The sequence below is a fragment of the Bufo bufo genome, chromosome 2 (assembly GCF_905171765.1).
Source record: "Bufo bufo chromosome 2, aBufBuf1.1, whole genome shotgun sequence".
Taxonomy (NCBI): domain Eukaryota; kingdom Metazoa; phylum Chordata; class Amphibia; order Anura; family Bufonidae; genus Bufo; species Bufo bufo.
Genome location: NC_053390.1, coordinates 272,892,145 through 272,914,115, shown reverse-complemented (window position 1 = coordinate 272,914,115; position 21,971 = coordinate 272,892,145).

Sequence of the window (21,971 nt, the reverse complement as noted above, 5' to 3'; positions counted from 1 at the left end):
CAAAGGCTGGGGATATGGATCCCGGACTGTAATACGATTCAGCTCCCGGAAATCCAAACACGGTCTCAGTGATCCATCTTTCTTCTTCACGAAGAACAAACCTACAGCCACTGGAGACTTAGATGGTCTAATATGACCCCTTGCCAAACTCTCGGCGACATACTTTCGCATGACCTCTCTCTCGGGTTGAGAGAGGTTGTAGAGCCGAGACTTGGGCAACTTAGCCCCCGGAATGAGATTCACAGGACAATCATAGTCACGATGAGGGGGCAATTCCTGAGCCCCACCCTCCACAAACACGTCCGAAAAATCTGAGAGATACTGAGGCAAGGCCGTAACGGACACTTCAGAAATAGATGTGACAAGACAATTATCCGAACAAAACTTGCTCCAACCAATGATTTGTCTCGCCTGCCAGTCTATAATTGGGTTATGTTTAGACAACCATGGCAACCCCAAAACTATTGGAGCTGGCAAATCCTTCATGACGAAACAGGAAATAATCTCAGCATGTGAATCACCCACCCTTAAATGAATATCATGAACAACGTGAGTAAGGCTCCCTTGAGAAAGAGGGGAAGAATCAATGGCAAAAACACGAATCTCGTTCTCTAACGTGCAAATACTTAGTCCCAAACCCTCAAGAAACAGAAAGTCAATTTAATTTACCCCAGCACCACAATCAAGAAAAACATCAACAAACACATTTCGAGACTCTAGCGCCTAAAAGGAGAAAACGGGAACTGCAGGGAACTTGCATACCAGTCTGCTCTACCACACCATTCATACTACCAAGTGTGAGGGAGGTTTTTTTTTCTTTTTCTTTTTTCTTTATCACTTTCCCCTGTGATTCAACATACGGACAAGAAAAAACAAAATGACCCCTCTTTCCACAAAAGAAACATAAATTGTGCGCTTTACGAAAGTCTCTACTATCCGAATGGAAAGATATCTGACCTAACTGCATGGGTTCCTCTCCTACTCCAGAATAACAAGCAATATCTCCCTGGGCAGCTGGTGAAACAAAACCACATGCGGGAGGAATCCCCTGCACAGAGGGACCCATACACCTCTCTCTGATACGTCTATCCAAACGTATCGCCAAAGACATTGCATTTTCCAAAGTATCTGGGTATTCATAAAAAGCCAGGGCATCCTTCAACCTTTCAGATAACCCCTGACAAAACTGGCTACGTAACGCGGGGTCGTTCCACCCTGACTCAGTAGCCCACCTCCTAAACTCTGTGCAGTAAACCTCAGCAGTATGTTTACCCTGTAGTAAGTTACGTAATTTTGACTCTGCCATCGAAACTCGATCTGGGTCATCGTAAATCAATCCCAGGGCTTTAAAAAATTCCTCCACCGACCGGAGAGCCAGAGAACCGGGCGGCAGGGAAAAAGCCCAGGATTGCGCGTCCCCTTTCAGCAAAGACATGACGATACCCACCCTCTGATCCTCATTACCTGATGAAAATGGGCACAATCGAAAGTACAACTTAAATGATTCCTTGAAATGGAAGAAATCATCAGTACCCCCTGCAAATTTCTCCGAAAGAGCGACTTTAGGCTCCCCAACAATTTGACCTGTACCTGAAGCCAACACCCTCTGACACCCTCTGTGTGACCGTACTACGTAGATCCGCAACCTCCAGGGACAAACCCTGCATGCGGTCAACCAGTGCATCGATTGACGCCATCACATAAACGCTGAGCAATGGCAGTCACAGTATGGCGGATTATAATGTCACGACGGACGTGCACAGTTAAACAGACAACACACCAACCAGGCTCTGGACGAGAGACAGGGGAAGGGTCACCTCCTAATTTATCCCTGACCTCTTTCCCTGCAATGCTCAGCCCACAGACAAACCTTGATGGTAGATTTGGTGTGTCCACCAGCCTAAACTAACAGAACCCTGAACTCCCTGAGATGGTGAAGTGGGGAGAAAGGAGCAGCCAGCTCGCACAGAACCTGGATGGGTAAGATGACATAAACAACCAAACAAGAAAAGACACTTATCTGCTGTGAGCAGGAACAAACAGCCAACCTTCCTTCCAAACTTCCCAGACACTAATGAACAGTATAATCCGCTCAGAGCACTTTAGTGCACCCAGTGCACCTGATGCGAGGCGGATCCAGCACAGCATCAAAACAAATACTAGACTCGTGCTGCAATCCTGGCTGACCTCCGCACATCGTCAGAGTGGGGCATGACATAGGGTTGATCATGCTGACTGCAAGGACCCCTCTTTTGCCCAAATCTGATGTGTCTTTACTGAGAAATGTATACTTTGTTAAGTAGCTACTTAGAGCACCAAGGGGTTAGCCTCAGCCTTGGAGCACCTCTTTATTCCACCTTTCCCACTCCATACAGTATTAAAACAAAGTTTTATGCGAATCGACTTCCAATGAAGCATCCGAAGTCGATTCGCTCATCCCTAGTCATTAGTATCAGATCAGTGGGGTCCAACACCTAGCACCCCCATTCATCAGTTGTTTTGGGCTGCCGCGGTGTCGGAGGCTATACAGTGTGTGGAGCTGGAGAAAGACAGCTCCACACACTATGTAGTGGTCATACTGGGGTACTGACTCTCAGCTCCATTCCAGTAAATTAGAACTGAGCTTCAGTATGCTGGAATGGAACACTACACAGTGACCTAGTCTGAGGATAGAAGATCAATACCTGTAGCTTGGAAAACCTTTAAAGAAGTACTCACGCAAAAATATTTATTCTGTAGTGCTTTAGTAAAATTCATGGTGTAACCTGTAGTGAAGGTAATCCTGTTAACGTTGCCTGTATCCACTTCCTTTTGGTCCTCAGTTATGTGATGTAACCAACACTCTGACTCTCCAACTGACACAGCATCTTATGTATGGACAAGAACAGAAGTCGGTTTCTCTATTTATTCTTGTGAAGCTCACATTGAGGATCCCATAGGAATGAATAGAGAAACTGGCTTCCTGTCCACACATAACACGCTCTGTCAGTTGGAGAGTCAGAGTGTCAGTCACATGACACAGCTGAGGATCAGAAAGGAACGGATAACCCGTTACAGCCATCGGTAAGAAGATTACCTTCTCTACAATATGCATCAAGCTCACAACTTGTCATGGGCTTTCTCACTAAAATTAGTTGACAATCATGCAGTATTTTCTGGTAATAATATATTCAGGTGGCATTTATATATATTAAAGCTAGAACAGTGTAATTGTTTGACTAAGACATATTAAAGAAACATGAAATGTAGTCATCATGTATTTGTGAGGATCCAAAAACATTTTTATTTTTATTTTGTGGGAATAGTAAAGAACAGACAAATATGATGGTGATATGGTAACCAACTCATTCAGTCTGAACCTATTTCATTTCTGTTTGCCAATGGATCATTAACTGCACTGTTTCAAGGTCTATTTTTATATTCTGTTTGTCAACTTTTTCATTGCACTATTTTTGCACAATTACCTATAATGAAGAATAAAAGAACAGTTATATAGTTATCCTGTAGCCAAACTGAACAGCTGTACTTCATCTTTATATAGAATTGGCTGTGAATCATGGAGAATAGCCTAGATGTAAATATGAACACTGATGTGATCATTTCCATTATTTTAGAAATAACTGTTTGTGTATAATTGTATATTATTGTATACAATTATTATTAACCACTTAAGGACCACAGGTTTATACCCCCCTAAAGACCAGGCCCTTTTTTACAAATCGGCACTACACTAATTTCACCGTTTATTGCTCGGTCATGCAAATTACCACCCAAATGAATTTTACCTCTTTTTCTTCTCACTAATAGAGCTTTCATTTGGTGGTATTTCATTGCTGCTGACATTTTTACTTTTTTTGTTATTAATCGAAATTTAACGATTTTTTTGCAAAAAAATGACATTTTTCAGTTGTAAAATTTTGCAAAAAAAAACGAGATCCATATAGAAATTTTGCTCTAAATTTATAGTTCTACATGTCTTTGATAAAAAAAAAATGTTTGGGTAAAAAAAAAATGGTTTGGGTAAAAGTTATAGCGTTTACAAACTATGGTACAAAAATGTGAATTTCCGCTTTTTGAAGCAGCTCTGACTTTCTGAGCACCTGTCATGTTTCCTGAGGTTCTACAATGGCCAGACAGTACAAACACCCCACAAATGACCCCATTTCGGAAAATAGACATCCTAAGGTATTCGCTGATGGGCATAGTGAGTTCATAGAACTTTTTATTTTTTGTCACAAGTTAGCGGAAAATGATGATTTTTTTTTTATTTTTTTTCTTACAAAGTCTCATATTCCACTAACTTGTGACAAAAAATAAAAACTTCTATGAACTCACTATGCCCATCACGAAATACCTTGGGGTCTCTTCTTTCCAAAATGGGGTCACTTGTGGGGTAGTTATACTGTCCTGGCATTCTAGGGGCCCAAATGTGTGGTAAGGAGTTTGAAATCAAATTCTGTAAAAAATGACCTGTGAAATCCGAAAGGTGCTCTTTGGAATATGGGCCCCTTTGCCCACCTAGGCTGCAAAAAGTGTCACACATCTGGTATCTCTGTATTCAGGAGAAGTTGAGGAATGTGTTTTGGGGTGTCTTTTTACATATACCTATGCTGGGTGAGATAAATATCTTGGTCAAATGCCAACTTTGTATAAAAAAATGGGAAAAGTTGTCTTTTGCCAAGATATTTCTCTCACCCAGCATGGGTATATGTAAAATGACACCCCAAAACACATTCCCCACCTTCTCCTGAGTACGGCAATACCAGATGTGTGACACTTTTTTGCAGCCTAGGTGGGCAAAGGGGCCCATATTCCAAAGAGCACCTTTCGGATTTCACAGGTCATTTTTTACAGAATTTGATTTCAAACTCCTTACCACACATTCGGGCTCCTAGAATGCCAGGGCAGTATAACTACCCCACAAGTGACCCCATTTTGGAAATAAGACACCCCAAGGTATTCCGTGAGGGGCATGGCAAGTTCCTAGAATTTTTTATTTTTTGTCACAAGTTAGTGGAAAATGATGATTTTTTTTTTTTTTTTTTTTTTCATGCAAAGTCTCATATTCCACTAACTTGTGACAAAAAATAAAAACTTCCATGAACTCACTATGCCCATCAGCGAATACCTTGGGGTCTCTTCTTTCCAAAATGGGGTCACTTGTGGGGTAGTTATACTGCCCTGGCATTCTAGGGGCCCGAATGCGTGGTAAGGAGTTTGAAATCAAATTCTGTAAAAAATTACCTGTGAAATCCGAAAGGTGCTCTTTGGAATATGGGCCCCTTTGCCCACCTAGTCTGCAGAAAAGTGTCACACATCTGGTATCGCCGTACTCAGGAGAAGTTGAGGAATGTGTTTTGGGGTGTCTTTTTACATATACCCATGCTGGGTGAGATAAATATCTTGGTCAAATGCCAACTTTGTATAAAAAAAATGGGAAAAGTTGTCTTTTGCCAAGATATTTCTCTCACCCAGCAGGGGTATATGTAAAATGACACCCCAAAACACATTCCCCACCTTCTCCTGAGTACGGGGATACCAGATGTGTGACACTTTTTTGCAGCCTAGGTGGGCAAAGGGGCCCATATTCCAAAGAGCACCTTTCGGATTTCACAGGTCATTTTTTACAGAATTTGATTTCAAACTCCTTACCACACATTTGGGCCCCTAGAATTCCAGGGCAGTATAACTACCCCACAAGTGACCCCATTTTGGAAAGAAGAGACCCCAAGGTATTCGCTGATGGGCATAGTGAATTCATGGAAGTTTTTATTTTTTGTCACAAGTTAGTGGAATATGAGACTTTGTATGAAAAAAAAAAAAAAAAAAAGAAATCAGCATTTTCCACTAACTTGTGACAAAAAATAAAAAATTCTAGGAACTCGCCATGCCCCTCACACCTTGGGGTGTCTTCTTTCCAAAATGGGGTCACTTGTGGGGTAGTTATACTGCCCTGGCATTTTCCAGGGGCCCTAATGTGTGGTAAGTAGGTAAATGACCTGTGAAATCCTAAAGGTGCTCTTTGGAATATGGGCCCCTTTGCCCACCTAGGCTGCAAAAAAGTGTCACACATGTGGTATCGCCGTATTTAGGAGAAGTTGGGGAATGTGTTTTGGGGTGTCATTTTACATATACCCTTGCTGGGTGAGAGAAATATCTTGGCAAAAGACAACTTTTCCCATTTTTTTATACAAAGTTGGCATTTGACCAAGATATTTCTCTCACCCAGCATGGGTATATGTAAAATGACACCCCAAAACACATTCCCCAACTTCTCCTGAGTACGGCGATACCAGATGTGTGACACTTTTTTGCAGCCTAGATGCGCAAAGGTGCCCAAATTCCTTTTAGGAGGGCATTTTTAGACATTTGGATACCAGACTTCTTCTCACGCTTTGGGGCCCCTAGAATGCCAGGGCAGTATAAATACCCCACATGTGACCCCATTTTGGAAAGAAGACACCCCAAGGTATTCAATGAGGGGCATGGCGAGTTCATAGAAATTTTTTTTTTTTGGCACAAGTTAGCGGAAATTGATATTTTTAATTTTTTTCTCACAAAGTCTCCCGTTCCGCTAACTTGGGACAAAAATTTCAATCTTTCATGGACTCAATATGCCCCTCACGGAATACCTGGGGGTGTCTTCTTTCCGAAATGGGGTCACATGTGGGGTATTTATACTGCCCTGGCATTCTAGGGGCCCTAAAGCGTGAGAAGAAGTCTGGAATATAAATGTCTAAAAAATTTTACGCATTTGGTTTCCGTGAGGGGTATGGTGAGTTCATGTGAGATTTTATTTTTTGACACAAGTTAGTGGAATATGAGACTTTGTAAGAAAAAAAAAATAATAATTCCGCTAACTTGGGCCAAAAAAATGTCTGAATGGAGCCTTACAGAGGGGTGATCAATGACAGGGGGGTGATCAATGACAGGGGGGTTGATCAATGACAGGGGTGGTGATCAATGACAGGGGGGTGATCAGGGAGTCTATATGGGGTGATAACCACAGTCATTGATCACGCCCGTGTAAAGCTTCATTCAGACGTCCGTATGCGTTTTGCGGATCCGATCCATCTATCAGTGCATCCGTAAAAATCATGCGGACATCTGAATGGAGCTTTACAGGGGGGTAATCAATGACAGGGGGGTGATCAGGGAGTCTATATGGGGTGATCACCACAGTCATTGATCATGCCCCTGTAAGGCTTCATTCAGACGTCCAGATGCGTTTTGCGGATCCGATCCATCTATCAGTGCATCCGTAAAAATCATGCGGATATCTGAATGGAGCTTTACAGGGGGGTAATCAATGACAGGGGGGTGATCAGGGAGTCTATATGGGGTGATCACCACAGTCATTGATCATGCCCCTGTAAGGCTTCATTCAGACGTCCGGATGCGTTTTGCGGATCCGATCCATCTATCAGTGGATCCGTAAAAATCATGCGGACGTCTGAATGGAGCTTTACAGGGGGGTAATCAATGACAGGGGGGTGATCAGGGAGTCTATATGGGGTGATCACCACAGTCATTGATCACGCCCCTGTAAGGCTTCATTCAGACGTCCGGATGCGTTTTGCGGATCCGATCCATCTATCAGTGGATCCGTAAAAATCATGCGGACGTCTGAATGGAGCTTTACAGGGGGGTAATCAATGACAGGGGGGTAATCAATGACAGGGGGGTGATCAGGGAGTCTATATGGGGTGATCCCCACAGTCATTGATCACGCCCCTGTAAGGCTTCATTCAGACGTCCGGATGCGTTTTGCGGATCCGATCCATCTATCAGTGCATCCGTAAAAATCATGCGGACATCTGAATGGAGCTTTACAGGGGGGTGATCAGGGAGTCTATATGGGGTGATCCCCACAGTCATTGATCATGCCCCTGTAAGGCTTCATTCAGACGTCCGGATGCGTTTTGCGGATCCGATCCATCTATCAGTGCATCCGTAAAAATCATGCGGACATCTGAATGGAGCTTTACAGGGGGGTGATCAGGGAGTCTATATGGGGTGATCACCACAGTCATTGATCATGCCCCTGTAAGGCTTCATTCAGACGTCCGGATGCGTTTTGCGGATCCGATCCATCTATCAGTGCATCCATAAAAATCATGCGGACATCTGAATGGAGCTTTACAGGGGGGTGATCAGGGAGTCTATATGGGGTGATCACCACACTCATTGATCATGCCCCTGTAAGGCTTCATTCAGACATCCGGATGCGTTTTGCGGATCCGATCCATCTATCAGTGCATCCGTAAAAATCATGCGGACATCTGAATGGAGCTTTACAGGGGGGTGATCAGGGAGTCTATATGGGGTGATCACCACAGTCATTGATCATGCCCCTGTAAGGCTTCATTCAGACGTCCGGATGCGTTTTGCGGATCCGATCCATCTATCAGTGGATCCGTAAAAATCATGCGGACGTCTGAATGGAGCTTTACAGGGGGGTAATCAATGACAGGGGGGTGATCAGAGAGTCTATATGGGGTGATCACCACAGTCATTGATCACGCCCCTGTAAGGCTTCATTCAGACGTCCGGATGCGTTTTGCGGATCCGATCCATCTATCAGTGGATCCGTAAAAATCATGCGGACGTCTGAATGGAGCTTTACAGGGGGGTAATCAATGACAGGGGGGTAATCAATGACAGGGGGGTGATCAGGGAGTCTATATGGGGTGATCAGGGGCTAATAAGGGGTTAATAAGTGACGACGGGGGGGGGTGTAGTGTAGTGTAGTGGTGCTTGGTGCTACTTTACTGAGCTACCTGTGTCCTCTGGTGGTCGATCCAAACAAAGGGGACCACCAGAGGACCAGGTAGCAGGTATATTAGACGCTGTTATCAAAACAGCGTCTAATATACCTGTTAGGGGTTAAAAAAAAACACATCTCCAGCCTGCCAGCGAACGATCGCCGCTGGCAGGCTGGAGATCAACTCTCTTACTTTCCGTTCCTGTGAGCGCGCGCGCCTGTGTTCGCGCGTTCACAGGAAATCTCGGCTCACGCGAGATGACGCCTATTGGCGTTAGTGTGACCTGGGAGCGCCGCAGAAATGACGCCTTTCGGCGTTAGCGTGGCGGCAAGCGGTTAAGTAATATCCACTCCATTTTGGTTAATAATTGTCCCATGCAGGGGTGGATTGGGAACTTATAATGGTCCTGGAAAAAATGATGGAAGGCAGGGCCAGCAATACCATATTGTGGCACATTATACCACCCCAACAGAGCCAAATACCACAGTCCATCAAAAAATACTGCCCAAGCAGCACAAAATCCATCCCCAAAAACTTCCACTGGCTGGCAGTGAGGAGGGCTCAGGTGGTTCCCTGGGCATCGGCCCACCTGAAAATTTCTCTGTAAGGTCTATTGCCAATCTGCCCCTGGTCCCATGTGACTCACGCTTGGACAATGATTTACACAGTCAGTTTCTTTATGCATTACTATGACAGATGCAATAAAGGGGTTGTGCCAATTTTTCAAGTTATCCCATAACTAGCTGATCGCTGAGGGTCCGACCACTGAGACCTCCACCAATCCTGAGAACTGGAGTCCTGTCTCCCGATCCGATGGAATGGCAGGTGCCTTGATGTTTAATTTGTTTGCTATGGCAGTGTTCCTCAACTCCACTCCTCAGGGCACACCTGCCGGTCATGTTTTCAAGATTTCCTTATTTTTTCGCAGGTGATATAATTAGTGTCAATGCATCAGGATTTACCACAGGTACTCATTCTTTAGGATATTCTCAAATCATGACTGGTAGGTGGGCCCTGAGGACTGGAGTTGAGAAACACTGCTCTATGGGACTACCTAAAATAGCCAAGTACTGTACTCAGCTATCTCCAGTCTCTTAGAGAATTAATGGACCACAGGGTGCATACTGGCCTTCCACTCCATCAGATCGGAGGAACAGGACTCCCATTCTCGGAATTGGTGGGGGTCCCAATGATCAGACCCCCAGGGACCAGCTAGTTATCCTTATCCTGTGGATAGGGAATAAGTTGCAAACTTGGCACAACCCCTTAATGCACAGCGAAACTGACTTATGGTCCGAACATGTGTCTATGTGAATCAGGGAGCCTGAGTAGGGTCATGTAGAACAGTGGAGGACTAATATAAAGCTGATTATCCAAGAATTAAACACGTAGTAAGAAAACTAAATCCACTTCTATTTGCCCCATCTACAATACTATTGGATGAAATGATAAAAATTTTCCTGGGGTGCATGTTTAAGACAAGAACTAGTCTTCATATATGTTTCTTATTTCTCCAGGCAATATCAATCTGAATTCTTTTGGATGCCGAATAGCAGCTAGTATGCAGCATGTAAGCTATAATTGAAAATAGTCATTTTTATTGCCATAGAGCCGTCCTATTTGAATACAAGAGGACAAAGAAATATGGGACAATTTCTAATTGAAAACACCAAGTGCAATTCAGAAGGCAGTGAGTCACTGACAAAACAGAAGAATTCTACTGCATTTGCTTTGCTTGTTACGTGTATAATTTTCATCCATTCTCTTCTCCGTGTATTCTGTTTCTGGTTGCAGCTCTGCAGATAAAGTCTAATTCCTTCATTGTTTCACTGCTGTAAGCTGTGTTATAGCAGCTTGGCGAGGGGAATGCTAACTAAGTGGTCTATGTAATAGGGTCTTTGTGGAACAGAGGCTTGTATGCAGTAGGAATATAAACCGCCAGTCCTATAAGGTTCGGTGTGATAAAGCACTAGTCATGCAATCACCCGCTGACACTTGTAGACAATCAGATTGCTTCTTAGGTTTGAGTACTGACTGCTGCTGCACACAATAGGCTAGCCCTCAATTTCACAGCATATTTTATTTTCAATAGCCTCCCTACGGATTGAGGATAACATAACCTGGTTTTCACTGTGTCATCAGAACAGCTCCAAATATAAGGTAAAATACACATAAGGCTACTTTCACACTAGCGTTTTGGCTTTCCGTTAGTGAGATCTGTCATGGGCTCTCACAAGCGGTCCAAAACGGATCAGTTTTGCCCTAATGCGTTCTGAATGGAAAAGGATCCGCTCAGAATGCATCAGTTTGCCTCCGTTCAGTCACCATTCCTCTCTGGAGGCGGACACCAAAACGCTGCGCATTTCTGTCCGTCCTGGGATGCGGAGCGAGACACACAACGTAAGTCAATGGGGATGGATCCATTTTCTCTGACACAATAGAAAACGGATCAGTCCCTTATTGACTTTCAATGGAGTTCATGATAGATCTGTCATGGCTATATAAGACAACCGGATCCGTTAATGACGGATGCATGCGGTTGTATTGTAACGGAAGCCTTTTTGCAGATCCATGACGGATCCACAAGCAACGCTAGTGTGAAAGTAGCCTAGTTCTGTGTGGTATTAACATACTATGTAGAACTTTTTTTTCAACCATATTTTGTCTAAAAGTACCTGTGATAGTGTTATATGGAAGAAGACAATATGCTGTGGTAATGCCTCAAAAGTCCTTCATAAATATTACGCTATTGTCATCTGAACCCACCATTTTTGGTGGGACAGGCCAAGAGTCTAATGTGTAAGGTGTTCTCCTAACTCTTCTCTGATAGAAATATGTCGGGGAGAAAAGGATCGGGCACATGGAATTTTAACACCTTTTTTATTCTCCAAGGTGAGATGCTGCCTCCGGAGGGGAAGGGTGGCCGCTTTCTCCTCTCTCAACAAGATCTACAGACAAATTAAAAAGTTATAGCTCTTGGAATGTGTTGATGAAAAAATGAAAAAAGTTGCTTGGTTGCTAAGGCCCAAAACAGGCTGGTCACTAAGTGGTTAAAGTAGATACACAAAAGACAAGGCTTACACTGAAGGTCAAATAATCACAACCATAGACAGATCCAAATAGTCAGTGTTACACAGGATAGATGCAGTATATTATCTTTCCTACAATAGGCATGGTTGAACTATTAATGGACTAGAGGCTTTACGGCACTAGCATGTATTTTCATTCCTTGATGAATGCTTTGAGGTTGGGTCTTTTTGCATATCTTAAGTCTACCAATATGGTAAGGAAATCTGTTTCATCTCCAGACTGGATAGAAAAAGTAGAGGGCACTGTTGTGTATTCATGCAGTCAGATGAGAAGTGTTGCACCACTACGTGCCCATGCGACCTTGGGGTTTGGTGGCCAGAGACGATGAGTGACATCTGGTACTTATGTAGTAGTAACAGCCATTTATCATGTATGACCTGTACTGACATGGATCCAGTGCGGGTCTATGCACATGGCATTGCAACACGCACAAACCCTGCATGGTAGGACATAGAGCTCATATGACAGTCACATAAATGCACTTTTGGTTGCCATATTGCCTCTGTGAGACACCTTATGGTATTAAAGGGCATACCCCTACCCGTTTAAACTTAAAACAACCTAACAAATAACAAATAAAACACCAAGGCAATTTTTGGGTGGAAATAAATTGGCCATGGCCTTTATTAGTTAACCTGTACTGTTAAACTTCATCTCTTATAACCAATAAACAAGGACTACAAGTAGCAGCACACAGCTTTATGCACAAAGACACATTGAACATTGAAAACATGAATAAATGTAAACTGCATTACTGCTCTACTTACTAAACAAAAATTAGAAGCCCATTGCACGTATTTTTGATCAAGAATATATTGGGCCCATCTACCAGTGACAATGTGGCTTCTATCAGACAAGACCTACACAAAACTTGACTCTCCTGGACTTTTGGACTACACATTTCAAGGCAATATACAGTAAAATCCAGCTATAGGATACTCTGATAAAAATCACGAGGCAGATAAGCGGGAGTGCACGATCTAAATAGGGTAAGCCAATCTCCCAAATGTACAACGCAAAAGAAAGTTAGACTAGTACCTCCAAAATATGTATAAAGAAAGTTCAGGTGTATGGAGGTGCTGATCTAACTTTCTTTTGTATTGTATTCCGCTATTTAGACTATGCACTGCTGCCTATCTGCCTAGTGCTTTTATCAGAGTAACTTTCTTTTGTATTATAACCAATAAACCCAAAAATTAACAATCAGCATAATATGATAAGAAAGCAATATTAATAATCACCATAAACATGAGCTCAGCCATAAGCTCGAGCTCTAGCAAACATTCTAATATAAAGGTGATTCACCTGAGGTTAACAGGTTAACATAAAAGGCTGTGACAAGGAAAATAAAAGGGGAGGGAGTTGAAGAATCTTCAATCCAGGTGACGAGGTTCTGTAAGACAAGTGGAGCTCAAAATATGTACATTTATACCCCACTGTGCTCTACCCATAGCTAAAAAGATTCTGATAGTGGGGTAGAAAACTTCATCAGACCTCAGAATCTTATTGGACAAACCCAAGACAAATCATACATTCTTTGCCACCCTTGCATAAATTCTGCACAGGTAGAAGCTAGTGTTGGTCGAGCACCAAAGTGCTTGGATGCTTGAGTAGAACATCTAGGGGTGCTCTACCGAGCACACGAGCACAATTGAAGTCAATGGGAGAACCCAAGCATTAAACCAGGCACCCCCTGCTCTGAAGAGGGGAGGGTGTCTGGTTCATAGTAAAAGGTAAGAAATTGATGGAAACACCACTGAAATGGTTTGGGAACAGCATGGGGAGGATGTCTGGATGCATCCTGGACTCCAAGGGTCGCTGCTGGGAACAATGTTGTCCGAGTAGTACGCCACTTTTACAGATTGACAATAATACGCACCAAACCAAAGATAAAATCTATTTTAGAGGAAAAATTGTTATAAAGTGCAAGTGCTGCCAAAAATTACAAGGAAGGGTCACTCCGATACAACCTGTATATCACATAAAAGAGGGCCTCATTCACATTGTGGTACAATTATTCAGGTAGTGGGACTCCTACACTCATAAACCCTATGCACTAAGGGAAAGGGTGGCCAAAAATTACAACCTGACCTGGCACTACATTACACACCCTTGAAAAATTATGATTGTTGGCCTGCTGGTGACCCTCAAAAACATTAGAAGCAAGGGACTGCTGGTGACCCTCTAAAACATTAGGGGCGAGGGTCTGCTGCTGATCTGACCATCTAAAACATTAGGGGTGAGGGCCTGGTGCTGAGCTGACCATCTAAAAAAAATGTGTGGGCTAGGGCCTTCTGCCGAGCTGACCATCTAAAAAAATTTGTGTGCGAGGGCCTGCTGCCAAGCTGACCATCTAAAATAATTTGTGGGGGAGGGCCTGCTGCCTAGCTGACCATCTAAAAATTTAGGGGTGAGGGTCTGCTGCTGAGCTGACCCTCTAAATCATTAGGAGCGAAGGCAGCCTAGTAAGCATGTTGATATGATGGAGGAGGAGGACGAGAAAAGGTCGATACTATATACCATTTTTAGTGGTGGAAGGGGTGCATGGGAATACAGTGTATTCAATACACCAAAAAAGCCACATTTAGAGTGCCTTTGGTGGAGTAGAGAAGTCAGGGGCACTCCAGTCCTTGTTCATTTTTATAAGAGTCAACGGGTTAGCATTTTCAGTTGACAGGCGGATACGCTTATCAGTTATTATGCCCCCAGCAGCACTAAATACACGCTCTGACAAAATGCTGGCAGAGGGGCAGGCCAGCACCTCCAAGGCGTAGAGCGCCAGCTCGTGCCACGTGTCCAGCTTGAACACCCAATAGTTGTAAGGCACAGAGGGATCACTGAGGACGCTGACACGGTTTGCTACGTACTCCTTCACCATCTTCCAAAATTTTTCCCTCATTGGGACACTAGGCCGCACATCAGGTTGAGGGTGCTGGCGGGGTGTTCGAGAGTGGTGTCCTTCACCGCCCTGCAAACTGGGACATGAAGCATCACGGCCATTTCCCCGTCCCTTACTGCTCGCCTTGCGCATATTAAATGGTATATATGCTTGCAAGTATGTCACACGTAGAGTAGCGCAGGTTTTGTAAGAGTATGCGCAAATAAAATACACAGAGTGTCACAGATATTTTTAGGATGCGCACACTTTAAACAGGAGGTATAGCTCAAATAATGTCGCTTTCACCACCGCCTAATAAAAAATTACACTGAATTAATGTCACTGATATTTAGGTTGCACAATCGTTATACAGGAGGTATAGCGCAAGTAATTTCGTTGTCACCAGCGGCTAATAAAAAACTACACTGAATTAATGTCACTGATATTTAGGATGGGCAAACGTTATACAGGAGATGTAGCGCAGGTAATGTAACTGTCCGCCGCGGACACAGTCTCCAGAAAAAGTACACTGGATGTCACAGATATTTTTAGGCTGCGCACACGTTACACAGGAGAAATAGCGCAGATAATGTCGCTGTCACTAATGGCGAAAAAAATTACACTGAATGTCACTGATATTTCGGATGCGCTAACGTTATACTGGAGATGTAGTGCAGGTAATGTAACTGTCCGCAGCGGACACTGTCTATGGACAAAGTACACTGGATGTCACAGATACTTTTATGCTGCGCACATGTTACACAGGAGATGTAGCGCAGATAATGTCGCTGTTTGCAGCGGCCAAACAATTGCAAGCTATTTAGCGCAGTTTGCGCGAAAAATATATATTGCTGCCAGATACAACTATGGTCCTTAAAATGACTTTTGGGTCTCTAACTAGTTTTAGCAATTTAGTGCAGGTTGCACTAAAAATATACACTGCTCAAAAAAATAAAGGGAACACAAAAATAACACATCCTAGATCTGAGTTAATTAAATATTCTTCTGAAATACTTTGTTCTTTACATAGTTGAATGTGCTGACAACAAAATCACACAAAAATTTAAAAATGGAAATCAAAATTTTAAACCCATGGAGGTCTGGATTTGGAGTCACACTCAAAATTAAAGTGGAAAAACACACTACAGGCTGATCCAACTTTGATCTAATGTCCTTAAAACAAGTCAAAATGAGGCTCAGTAGTGTGTGTGGCCTCCACGTGCCTGTATGACCTCCCTACAATGCCTGTACATGCTACTGATGAGGTGGCGGACGGTCTCCTGAAGGATCTCCTCCCAGACCTGGACTAAAGCATCTGCCAACTCCTGGACAGTCTGTGGTGCAATGTGACGTTGGAGGATAGAGCGAGACATGATGTCCCAGATGTGCTCAATTGGATTCAGGTCTGGGGAACAGGCGGGCCAGTCCATAGCATCAATGCCTTCGTCTTGCAGGAACTGCTGACACACTCCAGCCACATGAGGTCTAGCATTGTCTTGCATTAGGAGGAACCCAGGGCCAACCGCACCAGCATATGGTCTCACAAGGGGTCTGAGGATCTCATCTCGGTACCTAATCGCACTCAGGCTACCTCTGGTGAGCACATGGAGGGCTGTGCGGCACTCCAAAGAAATGCCACCCCACACCATTACTGACCCAATGCCAAACCGGTCATGCTGGAGGATGTTGCAGGCAGCAGAACGTTCTCCACGGCGTCTCCAGACTCTGTCACGTCTGTCACATGTGCTCAGTGTGAACCTGCTTTCATCTGTGAAGAGCACAGGGTGCCAGTGGCGTATTTGCCAATCTTGGTGTTCTCTGGCAAATGCCAAACGTCCTGCACGGTGTTGGGCTGTAAGCACAACCCCCACTTGTGGACGTCGGGCCCTCATATCACCCTCATGGAGTCTGTTTCTGACCGTTTGAGCAGACACATGCACATTTGTGGCCTGCTGAAGGTCATTTTGCAGGGCTCTGGCAGTGCTCCTCCTGTTCCTCCTTGCACAAAGGCGGAGGTAGCGGTCCTGCTGCTGGGTTGTTGCCCTCCTACGGCCTCCTCCTCCACGTCGCCTGATGTACTGGCCTGTTTCCTGGTAGCGCCTCCATGCTCTGGACACTATGCTAACAGACACAGCAAACCTTCTTGCCACAGCTCGCATTGATGTGCCATCCTGGATAAGCTGCACTACCTGAGCCACTTGTGTGGGTTGTAGACTCCGTCTCATGCTACCACTAGAGTGAAAGCACCGCCAGCATTCAAAAGTGACCAAAACATCAGCCAGGAAGCATAGGAACTGAGAAGTGGTCTGTTGTCACCACCTGCAGAACCACTCCTTTATTGGGGGTGTCTTGCTAATTGCCTATAATTTCCACCTGTTGTCTATCCCATTTGCACAACAGCATGTGAAATTGATTGTCACTCAGTGTTGCTTCCGAAGTGGACAGTTTGATTTCACAGAAGTGTGATTGACTTGGAGTTACATTGTGTTGTTTAAGTGTTCCCTTTATTTTTTTGAGCAGTGTATATTGCTGCCACACACAATATTCCTTAAAAGGACTTTTGGGTCTCTAACAAGTTTTAGCAATTTAGCGCAGGTTGCACTAAAAATATATATTGCTGCCACACACAATATTCCTTAAAAGGACTTTTGGGTCTCTAACAAGTTTTAGCAATTTAGCGCAGGTTGCGCTAAAAATAAATATTGCTGTCACACACAAAGGACTTTTGGGTCTATGGCAAGTATATAAACTAAAATATTGCTATTTCAATCCCTACAATATCTCTCCCTTCTGCTATCCAGCTCTCCCTGACTAATACTGAGCAGAACACGTGTCATCGGGTGCTATATAACACCCGATGGCGTGTTCCAGTCAGCCAATCATTGTTATGCCAGCAGCCAACATGGCTACGGCATTACAGTGAATGGCAGTACTTACCTGCACGTTTATTGGCTGCGTAGCAGCCAACAAAGTGCGGGGAGGAGACTCGAGTATCGCGCTCGAGCACATACGGTATTTGGCTGAACACTGCGATGTGCCGAGCATCGAGATGCTCGAGCCGAACTAGTGTTCGGCCGTGCATGCTCACCCAATACTAGTGCTAGCAACACCAGCATCGGCATGGCGTTGCCTTCCCAGGCTCGACCATAGCAAATACTAACTTATGGTGGGAAATTCCAACCAAAAAATACAAAGGGATCCACAAAAGGATGACCATATTCCCATATGGATCCTTCCTTAAAGTCCAGAATCTTTCCATTCTCCCTAGATTCTGTTAATAGACTCCATAATACAGCATTCTGTGGAATCCTCTAGAAAATACATACAATACAGCACAGTATGGGGTCACATACAGTATAATACAGAACCTTAGAATGGCCTTAGCTAAACGAGATCTTGTGCTTTTTACCGGGCTACATTATGTAATTTGTCATTAATATCTTTTAGTGTGTGCAGTGAGCAAAGCTTCGATGGTCAATGAAGATAGGCATATTATTTTTATATGACCTAACCTTTACCACGGGAGATTATTAAGAGCTGATAAATGATTACCTTCAAGCTTGACAAAACACAGTGCTATTTTTTTGTCTTAAGTCCAATTTGTCACTGTGTAGGTGTTGATGAAAGCTTTCTGTGAAAAGTATACAGAACCAGCCAATGCTGAATAATACGACTACATTTAAATCTTACATAGGGGCAAAATACTAAATAAAACAGAAGAGACAGTGATGGTCAACTTGCTAATCTGTTTATGGTTTATAATATGGAGTTAGGCCCTGTTCATATGGCCTTTTTTGATGTTGGATTCCATGCCAAAAACCTGTCAGCGAACACGCGGTATCCACCTTCCATTATCTTTACTCATGTGGCCACAGTTTATAGAGGAGACCGTTCATAGTTTCTGGTTCGGATGTACTGCTGCTCATCTTCCATTCACTGGAAAGGGAGTTGAGCTGTAGTACCCTACACAGTCACTACGGTGGATGGAACCTTCTACTGTATAGTTTCCAGTACCGGTGTCCAGCAACAAAAGTGTAATAAAGCGTCACTAATCAAATATTAAAACTGGTGTTTTATTTCATCAATCCATAAAAGACAGGCATAGTAGATATAGTTGCGGACAGGGAACCGTTGCTGGGGATTGCAATTCCTGGCTAGCTGTCCTGGCCGCCTCCCCCCAGGGCCCCTCTATTGTGTCCCAGGTTTAGTAGGAATGCCGAGTGGTGTAGTGTGGCCCAAATGTCTCTTTAAGTGTGTCGCGGTGAGTAACACCCCAGATTGGTGTAACCACTTCCGCACCTTGCTACTATCTTTTATGGTCTAACCTGTATGTCACCTATATATTTATTTCCAGGTCCCTCAACACTGTGCATTTATAATAATGTCATTTAACTGTTCATGTAATGTGCTTGGTTCACCAGCAGGTGGCAGCAAACACGGCAGAGCTATACTTAGATAGAATGGAACTCACCATTCCATTCTCCCCCCTTTGGTCAAAAGTGGGCCAGTCCTACTTGCTACCAGAATTAGGTGGAGCAGTTCTGGTTTGTGCTGGTTGAGACTCCATGTTGAATTCTAACCTACTTTTTGGCTGAACATAAGTCAGACTACAAAAGTTAAGTGCAGCATATAGAGGAAACAAAGACACCAAGTTAGCTTGTCAGTACAGCAGAGTGAGAGAAAGATATAGCAGAGTTGAGTTTGCCTGCCAGTTTAATTCTAAAGCCTGCTGGAACCAAGACAATGCCTGAAACCCTCCCTCCCCCCTCCTCCTGCTGTAAGATATCGCACGTGCGCATAGGGCTCTGAGAGGCTGGTGCCAGAGTGCAGGTCATACCTGGGTTGAGCGAAGTGCCGGCGCATGCGCACTTCGCTTCAAGAAGCCAAATCGAGAAGTCCGCACGGGCGCATCAGGCAGAGCCCTGTGCGCACGCGCGAGATCTTACAGCAGGAGGAGGGGGGATGGAGGGAGAGCGAGAGGCGGCACAGAGGATTAGGAGGCGGTGCAGAAGTCTGTAAAGGCGGCGCTGGGCACGAACGGCGGTGGGTGCGGCGGGCACCTTGCATCCCTTGACATCCCCTGACATCCCCTTGGACACCTTATTTCTTTGAGTGACAGGTTAGTAAAACCTGTTTTTTTAGCAAAATAAGGCTACGGATCACATTTAGAAGCCCACATTAGGAATCCTGATGAGGCCCTGAACATCAGCATATGTTTAGCTGACAGGTGTGAAACCTGGTGACAGAATCCCTTTAATCTCAAGGTCTGGACTCAAGTTATTTCTTCAAATCCCTCAATTATTCCCCCTATTTATTGCTTTGGAGCCAAAGCCTGGGGTCCAGCCGTATCCAGTGTAGGAAAGCGCAAGGGGCCGTCATTGACAGAAGATATGTGTCACCGAGGTTCCTGGCTGGGTGTGGATTATCCTCCATCTGACAGTGGAGCTTTGCCAATCTCTGTGTTGGGGCATGAGAGTTTGGGCCAGGATTAAGACCTGCTATCTTGTTTGGATGAAAGCGAGTGGACTTCTGTTTCACCCAAGAACTTATGTGACTGTTTTTTCCTTGAAACTGACTTTTTGTCGTCACTTTCCTTATGTGTGAATAAAACAATGAACTGTTTAAGTTAAAGATGTTGTCGTTGCCTCTATACTGCGTCCGCAAGCCTGTCTACCAGAGAAAATCCCCACAATTGGTGGAGGATGCGGGCAAACGCAGTGAGGCAGGCCTGAAGGCCGAAAACTTTTGTTTTTCCCCAGCACAAGTGCATGTCCTACATTAAGCCGGCAAGGTTACGACCCGTGTCCCCTGACAAAATGGAAGCGGTCGTGAAAGCCCTCGTGGAGGCTAACTTGCAGCAGCGGGAGGCTAACAAGCAGCAACAAGAAACTAACCAGCTGCTATTACAACATGTAATGGCATTGCAAGCAGCAGGAGCGTCCCAGAACGTCCACGATGCCCGGAAAGCTGTCCGTGCGGCGATTCCTAAGATGACCCCCTCGGATTACGTCAAGACCTATCTGGCGGTCTTCAAAAAAGTGGCTGTGAGGGAAAGGTTACCCCGAGACTAGTGGGCTGAGGTCGTCACTCCGTTCCTGGCGTCTGGTCCCCAGCAAGTATTTTTTGATCTCCCCGATGATCAAGCAGCCGACTACCCGACAGTAAAAGGTGAGACTCATGGTGAATGTATTGGTCCGGGCCCAGCGGGTGCATCAGTGGGAATTTAACCCGGCTGAACCAGCCAGACCCGCTGCAGCCTGACATATTGACTTCCACTACTATCTTGGATCGGCTGTTGGTGGATGTGTTTTGGAGGGCTTTGCCATACCCTCTCCTGTACTGGATCGGCCAGGTGTCTCCGGATAATGCCTTGCAGATGGTCGACCTGGTGGAGCGCTATGAGGCCACCAGAAATCTTCAGGGGGGTTCTTTTGGGAGGGGGCCAGTCAAACCCCAGAAATCTCCACTCCAAACCCAATGGCTGGTGCCAGCCAAACCCGCCCAGGACATACCCCCTGCAGACCCAGCCCCGGTGGTCTGCTGGCGGTGTGTCACAAGCCTGGACACATAAGAGCTGCCTGTCCCAATTGGAGTGAACCCATGGAAACCAACTATGGCTATTGCCACTCATTGTATGCCAGGAAGCTGTGCGCCACAGGTACCTCCAAGATTGTAGACAATAGTCACCTGTGCCAGGTGGAAGTGGGGGACACTCTGGCGGTGGCACTGCTGGATTCAGGGAGCCTGGTGTCCATGGTAAGAGCTGCCCTGGTGCGGCCGCTGAGTATATTGGCCGAAAAGTCGGCATTGTCTGCATTCATGGGGACTTAAAGGACTATCCCACCGCCCTGGTCTCTCTGTCAACGGTGGCCGGCAGGTGGACGCATAAGGTGGCTGTCGCCACAAAGTTACTGTATGAGTTAATAATTGGGAGAGACTTCACTATGGCTGGATATGAAAGTTACCGATACCCGGGAGACAGATGTAACCCTAGCATAGTGGCCCGGCTCAGGGGGGAGACCAAAAGCCTGGGAACCTGAGTCAGAAGGGCCAGCAGTAGGGGTGACTGCCACTTCGGTGGAAGAGGGGGAGACAACCCCGCTAAGTGTGTTTGTGGGAGACGTGGAGGACTTGCTGCCGGGTCCTGAGCTGGCAGACCTCAATGTCTCTGGGGATAATTTTGGTACAGCACAGGATCAGGACCCGACTCGAGCCTGGGAAAATGTGGTAATAGTTGA